This window comes from Eumetopias jubatus, unplaced genomic scaffold, assembly GCF_037043125.1.
Source record: "Eumetopias jubatus isolate StellerSeaLion01/CBP00866 unplaced genomic scaffold, mEumJub1_p1.0 scaffold_5, whole genome shotgun sequence".
NCBI classification, from domain to species: Eukaryota; Metazoa; Chordata; class Mammalia; order Carnivora; family Otariidae; genus Eumetopias; species Eumetopias jubatus.
The window spans coordinates 118,595,989-118,618,637 of NW_028274811.1; the positions used below are offsets into that span (position 1 = coordinate 118,595,989).

Here is a 22,649-nt window from a genome sequence, read left to right on the forward strand (position 1 = left end):
ATGATAGGAATTATTATATTTCAGTGAAGGCATACTTAAACTGAATTATGGCTCTCCTTTTAAGACTATTTTTTTCTGGGCGCCTGGGTGGCTCAGTTGGTTAAGCGACTGCCTTGGGCTCGGGTCATGACCCTGGAATCCCGGGATCGAGTCCCGTGTCGGGCTCCCTGCTCGGTGGGGAATCTGCTTCTCCCTCTGACCCTCTTCCCTCTCATACTCTGTCTCTCATTCTCTCTCTCTCAAATAAATGAATAAAATCTTTAAAAAAAAGACTATTTTTTTCTTTTCTATATTATTTATACTCTCTTATTTTCTTTCCATCTCTAATGTTTCTTTGTGATTTATTTGAAGCAATTATATAAAAGAGACCCAGGGACCACAGGCCTAAGAGATTACGATTATACTGAAAACTTACAGAAGATCATTTTACATTTTTATTTATATCCTCAACCATAGCATATTCCATGATACATCATTTTTATTGAATAAGAATTTGTGGCAGTGGATCTAACTGGGAGCCATCTTTAATTAAATAGTATTTCATATCGTTAAGTCAACTAACAAATTTTAATAAATGATCTCTATTTATATTTCTTTTCAATCTTTCAAACATAAAATTATAGTGTCTACTCTTCTTTGTTTTTCCTACAAGTTCTTAACGAAAGTCACAAATGTGAACCGGATATTGGACTTAGTATTTTGATAATATCTTACTTAGTGCTGCATAGAGTAGCAAGATTCCTTTTTTTGTTACTTCTTTTGCTGCTTCTGTGTTTTTGCTCTCCAGCCTCACGTTTGGCTTTCAAAGCCTCAGTATAACATTGCTGACTAAGTACTTCTTGCCCTACTTCAGCAGATCTGCTCTTCCTCCATCACAGCTGGGTATGATGAATGAGCTAACATTAGTAAAGCATTTTGAGTTCTTTGGAGAAAAGTTTTGTAAACTATTATTATATTGTGACACTCTTTTTAAAGACCATTATCATGCTTCATTGTATTTTTTGGACTCTAAGAGAGAAAGTGAGGGAGAAGTGTGTCTCTAGGTAGGCACAAAGTGTGCATGGAAAGAGCTGGGATTCAGATTTTTAATTTTAATATGATCCTCTTCTCCTCTCACTTTTTCTGTTCTATGCTACCAGATTAGAGTGAGGTGAGGTGAAGTAAGACCATCTTTCTGTGGGTATAATAAATGTTTGCTTTTGAGGCATTAAGTGTACCCTTGGAAACAAATTTTCTTTGACATTCTCAGAGTCACATTTTTATCCTACATAAGACTTAACAGATATGCATATGAAACATGCCAGGCTCTTTACCATATCATGATTCTCAAACATTTCTAAGGTTTTATTTGATAAATGCCCAACACATACTGTTTATGATCTTAAGAATCCACTCTTTGAACAGGTTCATTCGGAAGGCAATGATATCCTGTGGTTGCTTTATGTGCATCATTGCCGGTGGACAGATGGCTGGTTTCTCACTGTGTCCTCATTTCAACTCTATCTCTAGCTTGCTCCTTTTCCAAGTGGCCTCCCACTTGTGCTAATAACAGAGGCTTTTTATTCTGTGCCCAGGTTTTACTTTTAAATTTAGACCCTCCCCTTCAAGTCCTAAGGTCTACATTGCTAAAACTATACAACTGCCCCAGTGATTTTTCTCTACTGAACCACATTCAGTTTAAAAGTTTATGTCTGAGGAGCCTAAGCATATTTTATTGTTTGGTTATTTCTCTCTCATAATATTGCAAATTAAACAGTCAGATCCTATCTTTAGGAACAAAACTGCAAAAGGATTAGGAAACAGTATGATATGGCAAAGTTTTCAGCATCCACGGTGCCAGGTTCTAGTCCCATCTTTGTCAATAGACCCAACTTTATGTCTCCAGACAACTAGTTTAACATCTAGTCGTTTGGGATCATCATCTGCAAGATGAAATTATTAAGATAGACATTCTCTACAGTCTTCCAGTACTACGATTATGTTGGAATCGGACTCTTGAGGATGTAATCTTTTTGCCAGCTTGCTTGTTTTAATAGCTTTCTGAGAATCCAAAATGTCTCTCGCTTATTCTAGAGTCTGTGACATTTTTGAATGAATGAGGATTGTATATTTTGTTTGTAGTATTATCTTTGAGGATATTTTATAAGACAAGACCCTGGCATTTTGAAAAGAAATGGAGGCAGGCGATATTTGTGATGATTCATGCCCTAGTGGATAAAAATTAACTACAGCTCTTTTTCATGGATAGTGAAAAAAATAGAAAGTGTCAGGGGCTGGTTGCAAAGCTCTTTGGAATGCTACAGAAGGATAGTATAGGTACTGGAGTCAGATCTTGAGATGCTGTTGTGCCTGGAGAAAGTCACTGATCTTCCTCCAGCCCCTGTTTCAAAATCAGGGGCTGTAAAGTCAGGATAATAAGAATTCCTACTTCATTAAGCTTACTTAGGGGAATAAGTGATTTAACATATATAAAATACTAAGAACAGCCCCTGGAACAGAGTATGTGCTGTGAGGTAAGGTAGTAATGAAAGTGACAGTGTTGGTATACTCTAGAGCGGCAGATGCATGTATAACGTGTTACTGAGGTCTTATTGATTCATTGCTCATGTGGAGTGAATCAACACTGGAGAATCTGATTGTCAGTTTGTATATTCTCCACAGTCAATGTTAGTCTTCATCCAGTAACAGAGAAATTCACTCTAAATCAGGTGTGTGAATGGTGTGAAGTAGGGACATACGGGTGGGATAAATAATCTTGAAAGCTTTTTCAAATTAAAGATATCTTTAACTCTGAAAATTCTAACCTCTTAACTATATATACCCCTGTGTGTATGCATGCACACACACACACAAAAGAAATAATACTGTAGGATTTAATAAAATCGAAGTTCTCCAAACAACTAGTGTTTAATGTGCGAGGCATTGTACTAAATAATTTCACATATATCATATAACTCCATATTAGGTTAGAATAACTACAAAAACATGTAATATTTACCATTTTCAATATCAATTTTAAGTGCATTAGGAGGGAAATGGAATAACAAATATATATGTTTTCAAAAGCTGAATTATTCAGAAACATTTTTGTACAATTTAGAATTAGGAGGGATCTAATCCCTTTTCTCATCACCATATACAAATGAGGAGCCTGAGACACTATCATTTTAGTGCACTATCATGTTAGGCCACTACTCTTCATAGAGTAACAGGTGCATTTTCTGCAAGTTCTTACCAATGATGTTACTTTATAGCATTTCAGAAAATAAGGATTCTTTCCTCTTAGACTGAATTATCAAACACACAGCACACATACATAGATGTGCACACAAATTCCTTCTGGACTCTTGCTAAATAACCTGAATTTACTAATTCTAAGCATGTTCCAATTAAATGTGACTGTTTTGACCTATCTATTATCTATGGAGATAGTTCTTTGTAGTTGAATTTACTTACAAGTGAAGAATGAAATTACCAGTCAGAATAGTTCAGCAAAAAGATAACGAAGTGGAAAAATTCTAGTGCACTTTAAATTGCATTTTATCACCTATTTTGCAGGATATTATACATTTATTGATATGTTTGAGTGTACTTAGCAAATTGAAAATGCCAGAAGTTTTAAAAAGTTTCCTCATACCTAATAACATGTTGCAAGAGAAACATATTAACAACACAGGAATGTTTTAATGGCATGAGGTGAGTGGTCCCCTTTGCTGGGATATGTATGTGTGCACCAAAGAAAGGAATAGAAGGTTCCAAAGGTATGTCTAAATATTCCTGATACTAACAAGTCAATTAATAGCCACTCACACTATCATACTAGACAAGAATGACAATATTAAATAAAGTCTAATACAGATCAGACTGTTTAAAGAAACAGCATTTGAAATCTTAATTGAATTCATTGCACAGGGCAATGGTTCACTTATTAATTCAGCACATATTTACTTATCTTCTTATGGTAAGAAATGAGCGTGTTAAAATTTCTCATTTCCTTGGAGTTTACAAGATATTCATAACTATAGAGTCCAACCATCAGTGCTTCCTGCTTCAATAAAAGACTGGAAATATTGGTGCAGTATTTATTAAATACTGAAATCATTTTTATATGTGCAATATGCATGTCTTTGCATATACTACTATAAGTTGGACGAGAAAGATGATGCAATATAAATGGACTCAATTTCCAATAGGTTACATTTTTAAAGAAATAATATATGGGCAAATAAAATTATCAATACATATTTATGATATGATAATGATATATGTATTATCATTATACATATTGAGAGAGGAACCAAAATAAGACTCCCATATATTGTCTTCTATGTATCTCCCCTTTGCCTACCTACTTATAGTGGAAGTAAAACAGAGAAAAGTTGATTTCTAGCTTCTGAGAATCTTGGACTTGGTGTGGCATGATTTTGGCTTCAGTGCCTTTAGTACCAGGGCATTCTGGTTATAACTGCATAGTTCTGAGCAAAGAAGGGACTTGAACTAAGCAGTTAATCATTCTGGTGTCTGAAGTTTTTGACTGAACTGTTTGGTTTAAATTAAACACACCGGTGCCTGATCACTTCTTTGCATTGTGTGACACAGCTTTACAAAGATAAGTGTTATCGATGGAGATTAATTTTTCTACGTTGCCTTGATTTCTTTGTACTGCAATAAGATCTGTTGTGGAAGGGCAAGAGGATGTTACAACAAAGAATAATATGTCTTATAGGATTTCAAAATACTCGTGCTCCAGACAGATAATGTTGCACAGAAAATTTCAGGCATGCTAAATTAGGGGAAATGAGTATACTTTAGCAAATACATTCTGAAAGTATCATTTTGCATCTTGGGTTTTTATTATAAGACTACATTCTTGTTTGAGAGATCAAAAAAAGAAATTTTAAAACTTAATTATAACTCCTCTCCCCCAATCTGAATTTTATCCAGTAAAAGTTTACAGCTATCCAAAGCCTTAGTTGCTATAAAGTTTTTTAATTATGTAGTTGCTAAAAAAATTAAGTTTTTCCTTTGTATATCTCCCCAAAGCAATAAAGAGAGTTTGTCAGAGAAGATTGGGAACTGATGGTGTCTGATACTTTATGAATAAGAGAATCACAAAGTGTTGCTGAATAAATCCTAGGTCATTTCTGGTTTATGAAGCCTGTCTGAAGCCCTCATTTGTCAAAATTACGATTGCGGGGTGTGTGTGTGTGCGCGCGCACACGCACGCGCATGCACCTGTGTATGTATAGACTTATTTATATATCTTGTAATTTTGCTGGAAAGTATATATTATTTTAGAGGAAAAAAGCCAAAATTAACATCCCCGCCATCATTAGTTTGAGTGTCTTTGAGCCAAGCCCCTTGTCACTAAAACTGTGGAGAGAAGAGAAACTGGTGATAAATGGTCTGGGCTACATTTTCAGATAACAATCTTGAGATTTTGCTCTGGAACCACAGAAATGAATAAGAAGCCAAAATATAGATACCTTTAATAACTGAAAGTTGAAAAGATTCAGTAAAAATGTTTGAGTGGAATACCCTTCCAAAGAAAATTTATTGTTTTTAAAATGTCTGTGTCTATAGGACTTTAGGAATGCCTAAGAATAAACCTAATTCCCACTGGCTTCTGAGTGAGAGTCCATAATGATATAAGATGAGTGAAAATGAGAAAAACAAATGGCACGAGGGGACATGAAATTTCACTTCCAGCCCAGAAAATAGCATTTAGAAAGATAGCTTGGGTTCATCATTCAGTTCTTTGCATTTGCTGTGTTAATTGGCCCACTTGTGCCTGAACCAAATAACCTAAGGGCCTGGAAATAGCCAGGGTGAGGGAGAAGGTAGAAGGCCACAGAACAGAGAGAATGATCATCCTATGAAAGGGATGGCTTTCAGGGGTTTGACTCTGCCAAGTGACTCTGAGGGAGGGGATTTGCGTCTCACTAAGTATCCCTAACAGAAGGTCGGTAAATTTATGGTATTGCCATAATTGCAGGGATTTGGACAAGAATTTGCTACGACAGCAGCGGGGAGGGAAAATGAATTTGTGAACATGTCAGCGAGGAACTTGTACTTAAGATCAAAGCATCAGCAACTCTGACGCGTTCTGAACTGAGGAGAAGGAAATCTTTGAAGAACATAATCATTAAAACAAATGAATGGAAATGATTAAAATAGATGTCAAAAGTCCTGAAGCATCAACAGTTCTAGGATTATGATGTTCTAGACATGCACTATCACTCCGTCGCACTACTTTCTTGTATTTTTCTATAGCAATCATCATCTTTCAAGTCATCTTACTTATTTAAGGTTTTCCGTGTCCTTCTCTGGAATGTGAGTTCCATGAGAGTAAGGCCCTTGTCTTACACCTGCAACACCTAGAACATAGCTGAGACATATTAGACTATCATATAAATTTCCTGGGTGGTTGAATGAAGTAATGTCGGAGCAGAGTTGTAAAGGCTAGATAGTGGTGTGCCAAGTAAAAGTTAGGGTAGAGGTTGAAAATTGAAGGAAAGAGTGGGTCTGTTTTAGAGAAAAAAATTATATGAAACTACCTTGCTCTTTCACCTCATGGAACCCATTTCTCATGATCTGAAATCTGTCCAGCTCATTCCACTGAGAAGCATGACCCAAACATGGACTTGGAAAATTGATTATTGAAAGTAGCATATTTCCCTCTGTTATGGAATAGAAACTTCTGGATGTCTCACTCAGAGTATAATAGATTTAAGCTTGACCTAGATAGGTTTTTTCAACTCTAAATGGACTCATCACTCTTATGGGCATAGGAAGGAGGGAAAAACACTTAGACAAGATAAAGAAATCTCTTGTCCATGTCTCCAAACTAATGACTATGACATCAAATGGTTCACAGACTTAAGTTTGATTCGAAGGTCTCTCCTCTTCTGCAAAGAGAAACTGCCATATGGCCTTCATTGTGGTCTTTCCATTTACACAACAATTTAATATGCCTGGTTAATGATGAAATACCAGCTTCCGGCTGGGAAATTAAAGCAGCTTTCAGCTCCTCTCAGCAAGCAGGCTGCAGTTTGATATATTCTGTAAACTGGATTCTGTATTAGCCAAGGGAAAGGATTGGCATATTTCGGAAACACAGTTGGACTTGTTCAAACGAGCGTTTTGGTGCACAGATGCTAAGTCTCTTTGGAGCTATACTTTAGATCACTTTGCTTCTACTTAGCTATCAACTAAATATATTTTTGTTTCAATTCCTTTTAATTTTCATCTTTACAGTAATTTTCAAAAATGTTTGTTGGGAAAGAAAGACTTCCCATTGAATGCCCTTTAAATCAGAGAATACAGTATCTGTGAAGGTGCATGATGGATCAAGTATGGCCTCACACAGACTGAGAATCAAATGTTGGCCCTATTACCAACTAGTTATTTAGCCTTAAGTAGGTTAACCGAATTCTTTTAGCTGAGTGCAGTAGTCTGTAAAGTAACGATAATAATACTCACTTTATAGACAGTTTCACGGGATAAATGATTGCACTTGTGTGAGTGTATGTGTGTGTGTGTTCATGTGTGTGTAAAATGCTAGGTGTGGTTTGATAAAGTAGATGCAGACACAAAATGAAACATTAATTTGTTATAATAGTCCATACCCATTGATATCCACATGTATCTACATATCCATTTAGTAAATATTTGCTGTAAGGCGGTATGATTACAGTCATTGACCCTATCTTTTAATGTCTTTCCATTCTCCCAAGGTCTGAGATAACCATGAAAAATTCTCCAGTGACAATCTTTAGATAGATTTCATGGTCAAAGTGGATACCTAGTAACATTTTCACACACAGTTGAAAAACTTTGCATTCCTCTCTTTCACTTGTCTACTTTGAACTTACTTAAATTTACTCTTCCAGCAAGCCTGCTCTGAACTGCAGGCTGGTCCATGCATCATCGCTCCTCTTTCCGATAGTAGTCTAAGCTTATTTCTATCTTTTTATTGCATTTATTGCAATTAAATTATCTGTGCTTGCCTACTAAACTGAATCTCTTCAAACTTCATAACTCTATATCCCTAGCCGAGGGTTTTGTGGGTCTTCAATAATGTGTATTGAAATAACCATCCACGCACAGAAACATACATACATGTATACAAATATATTTTATTTTTTATTCATCATTTCTTTCCCTATTCCACATCAGTATTTCCTACTTGATCTATTGACATAAAATCATTTTCAATCTATGGCATAAAATCATTTTCAACCGATGACATACCAGTCATGAACATTAAATATTGAGTATGTTGTAAATGACATCATTATCGACTAAATATTAACAGTCTGTGCTTTGACTAATATTCATTTGTTCAACAAGCTTTATTGAGACCATACTTTAAACACCAGTCACTACGTCCTGTAATCAGTATGTCTTCAAGAAAGCAGACATGTAGGAAATCATATAGATATGCACATCAGTACAATTCAGTTCATTAACATAAGATAAAATCACAACTTGAGATGGAGGAATCTGTCCAAAAAATCCTCTCTGAGGGAGGTGACAGCTATCTTGAGTCCTGAAGGCTGCGTGGGAGGTAGCGGATTGAGATGTTTGTGGAAGGAGCATTCCAGATGGAAGGGGCAGCCAGTGTAAAGGCAGAGGATAGAGAAAGCACGGCGGTTTGAGGAAGTGCCCATACAGTATTCAGTATGTTTGGAATGTAGAGTGGGAGGCAGTCAGTAGCAGGAGATGAGTAAATGCGGATCTATGTCTTGGCAAGAAATTAGGATTTCATCCTACACTCAATGGGCAAGAGGAATGGGATGACCAAATTTGCATTCAGGAATAAGCGTTCTCATAGAGGGAGGCACCCGTGCAAGCAGATAGGAGAGTCTTAAAATAACCCAGACAAGAAGTGATGAGGATTTAAACTCATCTTCAGCAAAAGATGAGAAAAGACGCTAAAGGAAAGAAACAGTGGAATTTATAGTCCAGCTGTTTATGGAGAGTAAAAGAAAAGGAAGATTTACAAATGGCAACATGCTTTGGGTTTGGATAACTGTAAATATGATGCTATTTCACATGATAGTGAATATAGATAAAACAGGTTTACAAGGGTAGAAGTGGGAGGAAATGAGAGATGAGTTGGATGTAGAGCTTGCTGGACTACATATTTTAAGTATGCAGTGGTTATATTGGTCATATATTCTCACCAATATCCACCACATTTACAGTTATTTAATCCATGTGTTTATCCACTATCTATTTGTTGAATTGATGAATGAGTGCCTGTGGAACAGGCAACTTATAAACGTCCAGGAGGATCAATAGTCTGTTTGCAATACCAGAGAGCTCCAATAATAAAATGAAGATTAAGATGACTCTGGTTCACAATAAATTGGGAGAATTAATTTCCCTTTTGAAAGCTGCCACTAACATGAGAGCAAAAAAGATGGTGCACTGACCTCACAAACATGAGGAATTTCACAAAGTTGTAAGAGTGCATCTCTGTTCCTATTATAACCTATTATAATTACTTAATCTTCTTCCAATTTCATCTACTACTCCCCAGCCTTTCTGAAACAGATCCTAGAGAGGATTAAGCCCTATTGTCCTAAAGATATGTTACAAGTAATGAATTAACTTAGCACCTGTGCATCTAGAATTTATGTACCATCCTCGTAAGAATTCATAAAATAATCACTGAAATGATTTTCTGTGTTGTATGTTTTAGGTGAGGAATCCTAGCTGAGAAAGTCCCCCTTTCCTCCCCCTAATATTAGAACAACCTACTTCCCATAAAAAGTATTCTGAGCTAGTAATAGGAAAAGCAAAAGAAACTTGATGTTCCTCTCATCGGGGGTCCTATTCAATTTTCTTATCTACCTCTCACAAGTTTCTGGCTTTTCCACATTTACAACTACCATTCTGTTTCTAGAACCATTGTGTATATTACAAGATGTTTCTGTTCTCAAAAAGGCCAAATCTACAGCTGAAACTTATAACATCTAGAATTTGTATATAACATTCTGAAGTTACATAAATTATACCTAGGAGAGAGGAAAAGAAGTCCCTATCCCGTTATGCTCTCTAATACCCTAATTGTCAATTAGGCTGTAAAAAACAAGCGCACTTGATAGAATGCCTCCAGCTGTCTCTGCTGAGGAAAAGACAATTCAGCCCAATGGTGGAAAGATACATGCCATCATTTAACCTTTTTGTGGGAAAACAAAGGATGCTGAGCAGATGTACTGGACCCTAGGGAAACTTTTCAGCAGGATGAACTTTGGCAATGAGAACAAGGAGAATAAAGACAAAACTTTGACCCTAAAACTGATCACTCAGCACCATTTACCAGATATATATTTTGAGATTTTAACATTAGACTAACTCAGTAGTCTGGAGCTTAGAGAAACATGAGCTCATAATAAAATTAACAATTATTAATAGTTATTCATGCCATCTCCATGTATCATGATGGAAAGCCGTTTATTATAGATGCCTCCCTAAAGCCCAGTGGGCAAGCTGATGCAGATCTGTGTTGGATTTTTCACTGGTCTATGATGAAATAAGTAATATAAGAACAGTGGAGTAAGTTATCCTTACATATGGGTTTATTGAACTGTCCTGTCTTTATTCTATGTTTATTTTTTTATTTTGAAATACTATTGCTATTTCTATATTAAAATATTTTTTTCTTTTATGTACTGATGATGATGGACGATTTTTTTTTATCTTTTTAATGTCTTTTTACTTGTGTCCAGACCTGGAAAAAAAATGCCCTGACCATACCTTGGTCCTAATTAAACAATTTTTTAAAATATGCTACTGGTTCATATCTAAGTATATCATAACTACTCGTTAATTTATTCATCCTTCAACAAATATTGAACAACTGCAAAGTGTCAGCTACTATTGTAGGTAATGGCAGTCTGGTAGTGAGGAAGAAAAATTATATCCTGCCCTCATGCAGTTTACAATTCCCATTGACAGACAATTAAAAAAAGAAAAGAAATCAATAAATAAAATAATTTCAGATAGTTTAAAATGCATTGAAAACAATAAAACAGTTTCTGGATGAGGGTTTTTCCATGTATAGTTTTTGCACGTTTTTCAACTGGGCTAACATGGATTACCCCCCAATACCCACACTTATCTATTCTACGGAGTTAGTCATGGCCATAACAGTAAGCATGTTGTTGGGGATGTTGCTCATTATGTAGCACTGCTATGTAACACGTATCAGATATATTTCATTCTTTTTTCTCTACCAAAAAAAAAAACTCTCTGCTTTTATATCAAAGAAAATATTACAAAACTTAACCATACATCCCACCACAAAAGAAACACCATCATATGTAGCTTATAAACACTTCCCTAATCATATTATATAGCTAGCCAAAGAGAAGAGCTTCTCTGTATTATGTTTTTGCATATCTTCAAATGCTTTTTTGTCCACACACGCTGTCAAAAAGCCCCAACTTAATCAAACTTTCTGTCATAAACAATTTGCACATCAGTACTATTTATTAACACTAAATGTTTTTTTCATTTTTTTTCCTGTATCTAAGTGCCATGGACTCTTTAGCAGATCTTTTTTATTCTCTTTAATTAAACTAGTAAACCAACTTGAGTTACCTGACACCTGAATGGGAAAGAAAAATAGAGCTTTCAAAAAGGGTTTCTAATGTGTTTAAATATTAGCTTTCTCTTATTAACAAAGTGATACAGTGTTTCAAGATTATCCCCCAAAATTGCATAATTAAAACAAATGTCCCAAAGAATTTAATTATAGATGCTTTGATGTCCAAAACATAATTTTAAGCTTCTGTTGTCAAGATGATGCAGAAGTTGTACAAAGACCCAAAGCAATAGCACATTTGCCACCTTGGACTTTTCTTTAAAGATTTACTTATGCATTTTAGAGAGAGAGTGTGCAAGTTTGAGTGGGGGAAGGGCAGAAGGAAAGAGAGACTTTCAAGCAGACTCCCACTGGGTGCAGAGCCCAACTCCCCACTGAGTGCAGACTCCCAGGACCCCAAGATCATGAACTGAGCCAAAATCAAGAGCTGGATACTTAACCGACTGAGCCACCTAGGCGCCCCAGCCACCTTGGACTTTTAGGGCAGGGTTTATGGAGATAATGAGCCCAACAGTATGTCCTCATTGGCACTGCTGTTAATCCATCAGTCCGGTGCTTTTAGGTGAAGGATTTGCTACTAGCATCTAGAAAGTAGAGGCCAGAGATGCAGCAGAACATTTTACATTGCCCAGGACAGCTCCCAACAGCAAATTATGCAACCCTAAATGAAAATAGTGCTGAGGTTGAGAAACCCTGGTCTAGAGTCTTGTTCAATTTTATATATTGAAACACACATCCAATAATTAATACAAATCTGACAACAAGTTTTTGCATTTATTTTGCTTTTCTTCCGAGATCCTTTCAGCTCTTCCTTCATTCTCACTTGGTCTCTGAAGTTTCAGTTGTCATCCTTCCTTTTGTTTAGGGATTTCTGCTAATGATAATGATGGTGTAGAAAATAGTAATGGAGATATACCTCTATAAATCAATATTCTAGGACTAAGTTATTCTTGTTATATTTAACAGAATTTCATTTTGTTTTCAATTGATATTCTCTTAAAATAGATTAATATCTTTCTTTGAAATACATGAGTATACTTTTCTTGTCCTGGCATAGTATCATAATGGATTACATATCTTTCATCTTTCAACACTTATTTGTACTTATTTTAAATGTTTTGTGGTTTGTTTGTTTTGGGAGAGGGGGCATGGGGTGCAGAGGGAAAGGGAGAAAGAGAATCTCAAGCAGGTTCTTCTGGGAAGGGGAGAGAGCTGTGACATGACCTGGAAATTGCAAATATACAAAATTTGTTCCTGGTTAGAATTTGAACATTGACTGAATGTTTGATAATACTAAGAAATTATTGTTAATTTTTAGGGATAATAATGTTATTATACTGAGTATATTTTAGTAATGCATAGTGGAACTTCACACTTGAATTAATATATTCTCAATTTACCTCAGAGTAATCAAGGAGAGGGGAAATATGTGAAGTATCAGTGAAACAAATTTAGCTCTGAGTTGATAATTGTTTAAGCTGGGTGGTGAACATATAGGGATTTATTTTACTATTATTATTTATACTGTTCTACAGTTTATTAGACTATGATGTTATACTATCCAGTATGCTAGGATACTATTCTGCCTTTTTTAAATATTCAAAATATTCTACGGTAAAAATCTTAACAATCAAAGAAATAGGAAAGAAACTGAGCCCTTTCTATAACTTTTATTCTTTAAGATGTGTTCCTTCCATCCTACCTTCTCCACAAGCCTGAGAAGAAAATACTGGTTAACTGAATACCTGGTTAAGTGAAGTTTCTATTAGACATAGTTTGAAAAAGATGCAGTCTCATCTCCGTTAAGCTTATAAAGGATGAGAAGATGTCTTTTCTCCAGCATGAGAGTCAGACCATCTCTGATAGGAGAGTTTCCCCGAGTCCATTTATCATACTGACCTAGTAGGTCAGGAAGGAATTTTTTTAATGTAGTTAAACTGTTGGGGCGTTTGACCTAATTCTTCAGCTCACTTTGCTTGAAATCACAAGCTAAAACATAACTTATGCATCTTTAGTCCACTGATTGCTATTCTTTCCAGATTTTATTTGACTAAGTTAAGGTATGATAAAGGTCATCTACTTGGAAGGGAAAAAAAAGTCTATAAAACCTAGAAGTTAGCAGAGTTTTTCTGTAAAGGACCAAATAGTAAATATTTTAGGCTTTGTGGACCACGTATGGTCTCTGTTGCGTATTTATCTTTTAATTTATTTATTGTTTTACAAACTTTTAAAAACATGAAAACTATGCTTAATATAATACAAAAAGCAGCAAAATTGTGAAGGTTGGATCTAGCTATAAGAATCTTGATATATCCTCTTATTTTAAAACTAACCATTCATCCAAATTTAATTCATTCTGAACAACATAAGCAAAAGCATCTGTGAAATATATTTTACTTATTATTATTCCTTTAATGCATATGCATTTCACCTCTATCAATACATACTACTAACTAAACCAACTAATTATTGATGTGGATCATCTTTTATCATGAATACGTACTTGAACTTATACACAAACTTTTTAATTCAGAATCTAAGTGCCATTTTTATGATTGTAATTATTAGCTTGAATTTGCTTATTTGTTGTCCTATAGAGTGATGCTTCTTGGAGGGGAAAGATATCAACAGATATTTACCTGTGTTAGGATTAATTTGTGAATGTGCCTGTTTTCTGGGTGGGGGGATGGTAGTAGGGTTTCTTTGTTTGCCTAATACATTTTTGCTGTTACCTTGCACAAAAAGAGATTTCCAGCTGACCTCTCTACTGATACCTTGGAGTACTCAGAAGTAGAAAATAGAAACTCTGTAGGTAAGATATTAGTTTTCTACTCACTTCAAGGCCTCTCTCTGACTACTCATGTACCGGGCTTGAAGAACTCACTGTAATCTCTCAAGAGTGGGCAAGAAAAGAAAAGGTAGAGGCTTTTAACAAAATGGACTGGAATGAACATCTAGAAAGAGGTCACAGATGGAGATGTATATGAGTCCAGCACTTTCGGGCTGAGTGGCGTTGAGTCAAGCTCAGGTTAGCTGAAGTGGTAGAGCCTATTGTAAGGGAACACAGAAGAAAGGAAGCACAGAAAACCACCCCAGGAAAGTCAGAGGCTGACTTTGTGGCAAGAGAGAATGCCCCTCGGGAACCCATAGCAATTCCGGTACCCCAGGAGCCATTTTAGGGATACACCATTCCCAAAACTTATGCAATCTCTGACTTTCCTAGCTGTTCATTCCTCACTTTCAGGCTCCCCATGAGAGGGTATAATTAGGCCTGTCAGTCACAATCCAACACAAAGCATCCCCATCAGGAAGAGTTCTCCAGCCAGGCCATCCTGTGGGCTGCTAGCCAGGTTTGGGATACCTGTCTTTGAGGTAGTCATCAATCATGGCTGTACCTGTTAATCCATATATTCAGTTATATGATGAAAGCTTACCAACTTGAACACACACAAAAAAATACTGCTTCTAACCAATTCTATAAAAAGGAGCTATTGGCTTCATGTCAGAAAGTGTTTCATGAAATGAGATTTTTCTCTGGATGCCAAAGTTTTGCCTGATTTTTTTCCAAAACAACCTTTTATCTGATCTCACTCAAAGCAGAAACCCTCTAGTGGTTTGCCTTTACCTCTACGTTCAAAATTCACAGATGCCTCATCACCTTTCAAGTTCTTTTGAAGCTTCATTTGCAGTAATTCTTCAAAGAGGTCACTTTTGCTCTAGATGTTACAGCTTTATTTTAGGCAAATCCCCATCACCTCATACCCAAATTAATAATTGTGAAACTTCTTTACAAATCTTTTTTACCTGCTAGGAGGCCCCCTCTCCATTCATTTTATAAGCCAACTGTAGATTAATATTCCTGTATCAAGAAACAAAAGATTTGAAAGAGAACAAGTTTACCTTTTAGAGAAAGGGAGGCTGAGTGTTTTTCCCATGTGTGGCAGGATATTGAGAAAGACAGAACTCCCCAGCTCTATTCCATTTATTCTTTCCTAAAACAATACTTTATACACAACTTCCTTCCTTCAGAAGCCTTGCAATAATATTGTCAATCAAGACCAAACTTCTTATCTGTGGAGGACTGTTCTCTCTGCCTACTCAAAATCCTATGATCCTGAGACTGCTGTTCTTACAGTTCTATGGAAACCCTCTACCCAAACTCTCCTCTGCACCTGTGCTCAGGACACTCTTCCATCCATCTTCCTTCCCATCCCATTTTTCTGTCTTCTGCATCCTCATGACCTGGGCAATGCAATTCCTACACTGTTTTCAGAGCCTACCTAAGCCTTCTCTTGTCACCAAAAGTGTATAGAAATCAGTTACGACAGATGATGTATTATCTGGATTTTTAGATTTCTATCAGGTTAAAGTCCCTAGCAGACATTTTAGCTTTGGAATTATTCTCAAGCTGGGTTTATATACTCTGCTTGGATTTCTAATTAACTATAAACTCTGAGGGGTTTTTCTTATTATTATTTATTATTTATTTTATATTCCCCATAGTTTCCTTCAAGGTGCAATAAAAAAATCATTTGTTGACTTGAATTTATACCATCCCTTAATTTCCATTCCTTTTTGCCACCTTTTTCCAATTTTCTTTAAACAAGGAACCTTGTTTTAGATGTAAATCTGACAGCTACAAGACTTCTTTCCCCCCAAAAAAACCCATCACTGACATCACCTAAAACCTTGCTAGAAATATGCATTGTCAGCACCCCCCTATTTACTAAATCCGAATCTGCTTTTTAGCATGACATGCAGGGGATTCTTATACATATTAAAGTGTGGGAAGCACTGCACTAAAGATTCCATCATGAATCAGTTAACCATTCATTGTTACATTGAATAAACCAAGAAAATGTGTATTTAAATCCCTATTTTATCATTCACACATGTATGTGTATACGTGAGTGAAAGAGACAAAGAGAGAGAACCAGGGGAAAATTTTGGAGACAAATAACTGTTTTGCTGTAGTAGACTTGCCTCATAAATATCTAGTGAATATATTTTCTGTTTAGACTATTATTTCTGCAGTACTTTTCTTTTTCTTTTTCATTTTGTGTAAACATATCAAACCCCATAGGAAAACAGAGCTGTCAAGATATCACTTCAAAAAAACACACTTGACGTAGCTAAGAGCCCAAGTCATTTGATGAATTTTTTAAAAGCTGGCTGCTTTTTAAAGGCATTTATAATTCAAGGTGTTTGATTAACTTTTAAAGAGTTGAGTGTTGCTAGATTTAAAATCAAAAGGAAAGATTTGGAGTGGTCCAGTGAATTTTTAAAGATGGATAGAAATCAGGAGAAGTGTGGTCTTAACCTTCTTGGCTTTGATATTTTTTATGTGATTTTTGTTCCAATCACATAACAGGTCCTCTTTAATCTTGTATATGTCACATGGACTCACATGGGACTATCAGTAATTGTTCTTTATCTACCCAACAGATATCCTGAAAATTACTGAGATAGTCCATCAAGTATTTTAACTTGTGAAAGACAATTAGTATAAATATATAGTAGATAACAGTTTATGAGTAGTATTGTGTAAAGCAGATTTTATGCAGACATTAGGCAGTTGAAGAAGTCACAGTAGAATTTATAAATATATCCATCATAAGGAAGGGGAAGTGGTGAGAGGTTTAGAAGTGGAAGGTATAAACCTCAATGGAAACATCTGTATATCCAACAGAATGAAACAATCATGTCACAAACATGTTTGTAACCAATAGGAACCAGATAAAAGATAAGAGTAATGTAACTTCTGGTGGATAAGGGTCAAAACTCCTCAAAAAGATATGGCTATTTAGAATGTTGTGCTCAAGTGTGAGCACTGTTTTTTATGAAACATATTTGCACACTGGTATAAATCATTTCTACTTTTCATTTATTCATTGATTCATCCATTCTTTATTTCTCGAACCACAATGATATTATGTGACTAAATCTATGGTAGGTTTTGTAAATGTGATGGTTGTACTTTTCATTAAAGACCTATTAGTTTAGAAAAATAATCACATAAACAAGTAAGTCTGAAAATGGGCCATAGGGTCTAAGATGCACGATTATAAAGCAGAGTGGAGACACAAAGGTTATTAAGAAGGGTGTCCATGGGTGTGAAATCATCTCATTTGAGACAAGTCTAAGGAATTGGGATGGTTAGTTGATGAACAGATTTTTTACAAGAAGGTGGAGGGTGTGGGAGATGATAATTGTATTTCACAAATTTGAACAGTTACTTGATATATGAAACATTATTTTTTTCCTTTGTTCCAGCAGGTAGAGTCAAAATAATACAGCAAGAAGAGAGGGAACATAAGGGGGAAAGGAAGGGACCCATGTTTCAGGAGTGCCCACTCTGTGCTAGGTTTGTGCCAGGCACTTTGTAAGCACTATTTTAGTTAATTCTTTTAACAACTTTGCCCATGCTTAACCCGTCTGAAATGCCACTACTAGGCCAATACTCAGAGCCACAGGTGATCACCCTAATTGCTGTACTTTAAGAGAGATGAATTGACCAAACATATGGGGGAGAGCTAAGATTTTTTTGGCAAAGCAATAACTTTAGATGATATAAATGACAGTAGGATCCATGGTAGAAGGTGCTAATAATTGTACAAATGTGACTGTTTGTGAGAACTGAAATCATCAGTTATATCCTTAGAAAATAAAGCAAAATTGGATATTCTAGTTATTAGACTATCATAATATATATGCATAACTCTTCTTTTATAATATCTGAATTTTTTATGAATATGTTATATCCAGTCTGTTTCAGAAGCTTATAAAAGATGTGAAATAGTTCTTTTTTTTAAGATTTTATTTATTTGAGAGAGAGAGCACAAGCAGGAGGAGCAGCAGAGGGAGAGGGAGAAGCAGGTTCCCTCTTTAGCAGAGAGCGCAGCCCAATTGGGGCTCGGGACCATGGACCCCGGGACCATGACCTGAGCTGAAGGCAGACACTTAACCGATTGAGCCATCTAGGTGCTCCGTGAAATATTTCAAGATATGTCAACTACTACAAATTTACATCTATTTAATGTTCTATTCTACTCCAAATTCCCTAGATCGCTATTCAAATTCCTGTGACATCTCAAGTGCTTCTACCAGCCAAGTTTGATACACAGATTGATTTAAGCCAGATGTTACCACCTCCTATGCTATAAGAGGTGATATTTTACTAGTTTACTAGTATAAATATAGAAAGATTACAAATACAAATATAGAAAGAAAACAAGAAAAGTGTTATTTCCTCTTGCACATACTATGAGACACTGGATTAGGAGCCTAAGTAATTTACAGGAAATTAGTATTTTGATACAAAACAGAGAATTACTTTTATTTCATGATATTGGATACAAAAAAAAGAAGCACCTTCTTACTTAGGTTACTATGAGCAACCAAGTACAGATGTTCCTATAAATTCTAGAAACTCAGGTTAAACATATTACCTTACAAATTTCTGTCATAAGTTCCTGGTAAGTTCCTGCATTACTGCAATGTTAAACTCTGTTTTAGGGGTCACAGAAATATTTCTGAGTTACAAAATTCTTGACGCCATTTATAAAATGACTTTATATAGGTGACAGTAATGTCAGATAGACTGAAATGCTTATAATCAAGGTTAACTGATGTCAGCAAAAATAGCATGGAGTAGTTGATATATCTCATACCCTAAGGTTTATTAAAAGTATATATATATATATATATTTTTTAGCAGTGAGTCAAATTTAATCTCCTGGGATATACTCCTCTTTATAATGTTGAAATTGAAAACAGTTTTCCAATGTGCCTGTGATAGGGTGCATTACTGTCAGTTTTCCTCTTTAATAACTGAAATAACTTACCCTGTAAAGAAAAACAGGAGAATAATACAAAATTAAAATTATATGTCAAGTCCCCAAATACTTGTGCTCTGGATTATAATTTAGAAATTTGTGTCCAGATAAAGGACTTATTTCCAAGTAAATTTGCACAAAAATTGTTAAAGCAGTGATTGCACCCCTGGGAAATTCCTAGTTTAGTTCTCAAAGAGTAAATAAACAAGAAGAAAAGTAGAAAGATTGGAACAGTTAACATGGTCTAGAAAATATGCCATAATAGTCTTTTAAAAAGCTTACATCTGTAAGATGCACTTAGTTTGTTCTTTGGGAGTTCAATTTTATTTCATTGTATATTTTACTTTTTGTGTGAAGTCGATCTGAGCACCCAAAAGCAAGTTAAACTTTCTACCTGGTGAGAAATGACATTGTCTACGTTGAAGAAAATATTACCAAACATTCTAGATACTTTCTTCATTATAGATATTGCACAAAACCCACAAAGATATGTTGTGTTGCTTAGAGAAAGTATATAAATCATTTGGCAAGTTCTGTTACAAAAGAGAGATACCTCACAGGGGAACCAATATAACATTATCTAAAACTTAAAGAATAGAACTTAGTGCCTTGGGTTCATCCACTATCATTGATGTACTCATAAGCATTTTAAAATAATTTTCTCTGGGCTCAAAACTCAAGGTTGCAGTCACTGGGAGGGATACAATAATGTCACTGTATGATTGCTGTCTTTAAAATATCTCAAACCAGGTGAGGGCGGTAAGTAATCTTTAGGAAACAATTAGAAAATCCAATACAAGAAAATAAAAGTAGTGACAAACTAATGTATACATAATTTCTTAGGAACCTAAAGAATAGTATGAGATACAGATGAATAAAACGGTTTTTCTTTCTCTGTTTTTATCCAAACCCAAATACACATACACACACACACACACACACACACACACAGAGTAAATACACAAAAACTCTGTAACACCTGACACAGGACTCTCTTCCCTCAATAAGTAAGTCTCCAAAATAACTTAATATTAATCAAAAATTAATTCATGGAGAAGCAACTGCTCCATTCACATACTGAATCTAGAAATTCAGTTCATAAAATCTAAGACTCTTTTACGATCAGAAGATTTGCTTTTTTCATTGCTAAATGTGTGGCATTTGTTAATTTTGTTATTTATGGAAGAAACAAAGAGACTTTAAAAGAAGGGACTATTTAAAGTGATTTTCACACTGACCAGTGAATATACCTTCACTCCTCTCGTGAATACACCTTCATTTGTTCTGTTTCTCACTACGAACTTATTGAGGAGGTGCCAAGAAATAATGGCTGAAGAATTTTTTGTTGCCTCCAGAACTGTAATAACATAAAATTTCAGTTGTTTAAGCCAAAAATTTGTTTTAAGTATGCTGGTGGTTACTGATGAAACTTGAAGGGAGAGTAGAGGGAACTTGGAATATATATATCAAGGACTGTGCCTAGGGAGGGAGCAGATCTCCTGGCAGAACCCAAGAACGGCTCCCAGCTGAGACCCTAGGACTACAAAGAACCAAATGAAAAGTGAGGGAGAAAACAGGTGACCTACCCAAGGCTGCGTATGGTACAAAGGACTCTCTGTCCCTCACTCCACATTGCAGAGCAGCCTGTAACCAGGCATTTATTCTCCTGAGGTTCTTTTTTGAAAGCAGTTGAAGAAGGCAGAGAACTAAGATGGCTAAAACAGATTATTAGTGACCCTGGAGTAAAGCCTTCCCCCATTCTGGCATTTAAGGAAGTAAGAGAACAAACTGCCTATCTCTTTGCTCTAAAGAGAAACCCCAAATCAAATTATGCCACATCACCAGATTTTTCATCCTTAAATGTGAAAGAATGTGAATGGATTACCTGAAGAAACCATTAAACATTCAAGGAAAAGCTCTAGACAGAGAGGCAGAAATAGTGAAGAGAAAGAATTTAGAAAACAGAAGGGGACTAAAATATATATAAAATAGAAAAACAAAAGCCCTTTTTTCTTTTCACTTTAACAGTTTTATTGCAATATATTTTACATATATAATTCACCCATGTAAAGTGCACAATTCAATTTTTTAATTAAATTTACCAAATTATGAAACCATCACCATAAATCAGGTTTAGGACATTTTCATCACTCCAGTAAGATTTTTTGTACCCATTTATTGTGAATCTCCTTTCCCACCCGCTGTCCCGAGCAACCAATAATTTGTCTCTATAGATTTGCCTTCTCTGCATACTTCATATACATGGACTCATATAATATGTAGACTCATGTCTTGCTTCTTCCGCGTATGTTTGTGAAACACACTGAGGCTTGTCCATGTTGTAGCATATGTGCGTCATTCATATTCAGAACTCTTAACACCCATCAGGAGACAGTGGACATTACATCTATAATGAAAGAGAAGGATATAATGAGAAAGCAATAAACATAGGAAAATGGAAAGCATTTGGAAATTAAAAATATAGGTGCCAAAACAAAAATATATTAAAAAGAATGGACGGTAAAGTTGAGGAAATCCCCTACTGTCATAATCACTACTAACAGGTTTGCATTCTCTCATATCCTTTTATTTCCTATTCTGTGCACTTAGATATAAATTTTATAACTAAAGGTTTATAATTAAAGGTTAATTACATCACAAAATAAAAATAATTTATATAAAGAGAAGTTGAAAAAAAGAAAAAAATGCACATCTGCATAAAGGAATATTTTTTCATCTGGAGCAAGGCATATTGGTAGATGTCATTATCATTAGGATCATTTTTATCAGACTGTAATTACAATCTTGTATCCTTCTTTTCTCACTTAAGCTTTCATGACCATTCTACTCTTATCACACTGACTTTAAAAGCTTCACTTTTCATAATTGCCGCATATTTCATCCAGTGGCCTTGTACTTGGTTGAATTTTGACTTATTTAAACATTTAGGACATTCTCACATTTTCAGATGTTTAAATAAATATGTATCACTGTGTAAACATTGTTCTAACTATAGACTATTCCTCAGGTTAGATTGTCCAGTGAAATTTCTGCGTTGAAGACTATGGATACTTTTTAAGATCTTTGTTACAGCTTACTGGTTATTTTCCATGAGGTTTATAAACTAACCATTCTACATGACAACTTGCACAGATTTGAAAGAAACACTTAGCCGTAATACGTTTCCCATCAGCTTA

General features: G+C 35.4%; 1 protein-coding gene across 1 annotated transcript in view; it reads left to right on the top strand.

Annotated features, from left to right (window-relative positions):
- Nucleotides 1–22,649, top strand: part of HCN1 (hyperpolarization activated cyclic nucleotide gated potassium channel 1) — a 401,226-nt gene that overhangs the window by 372,883 nt on the left and 5,694 nt on the right. The gene's annotated exons all lie outside the window — the stretch shown is intronic.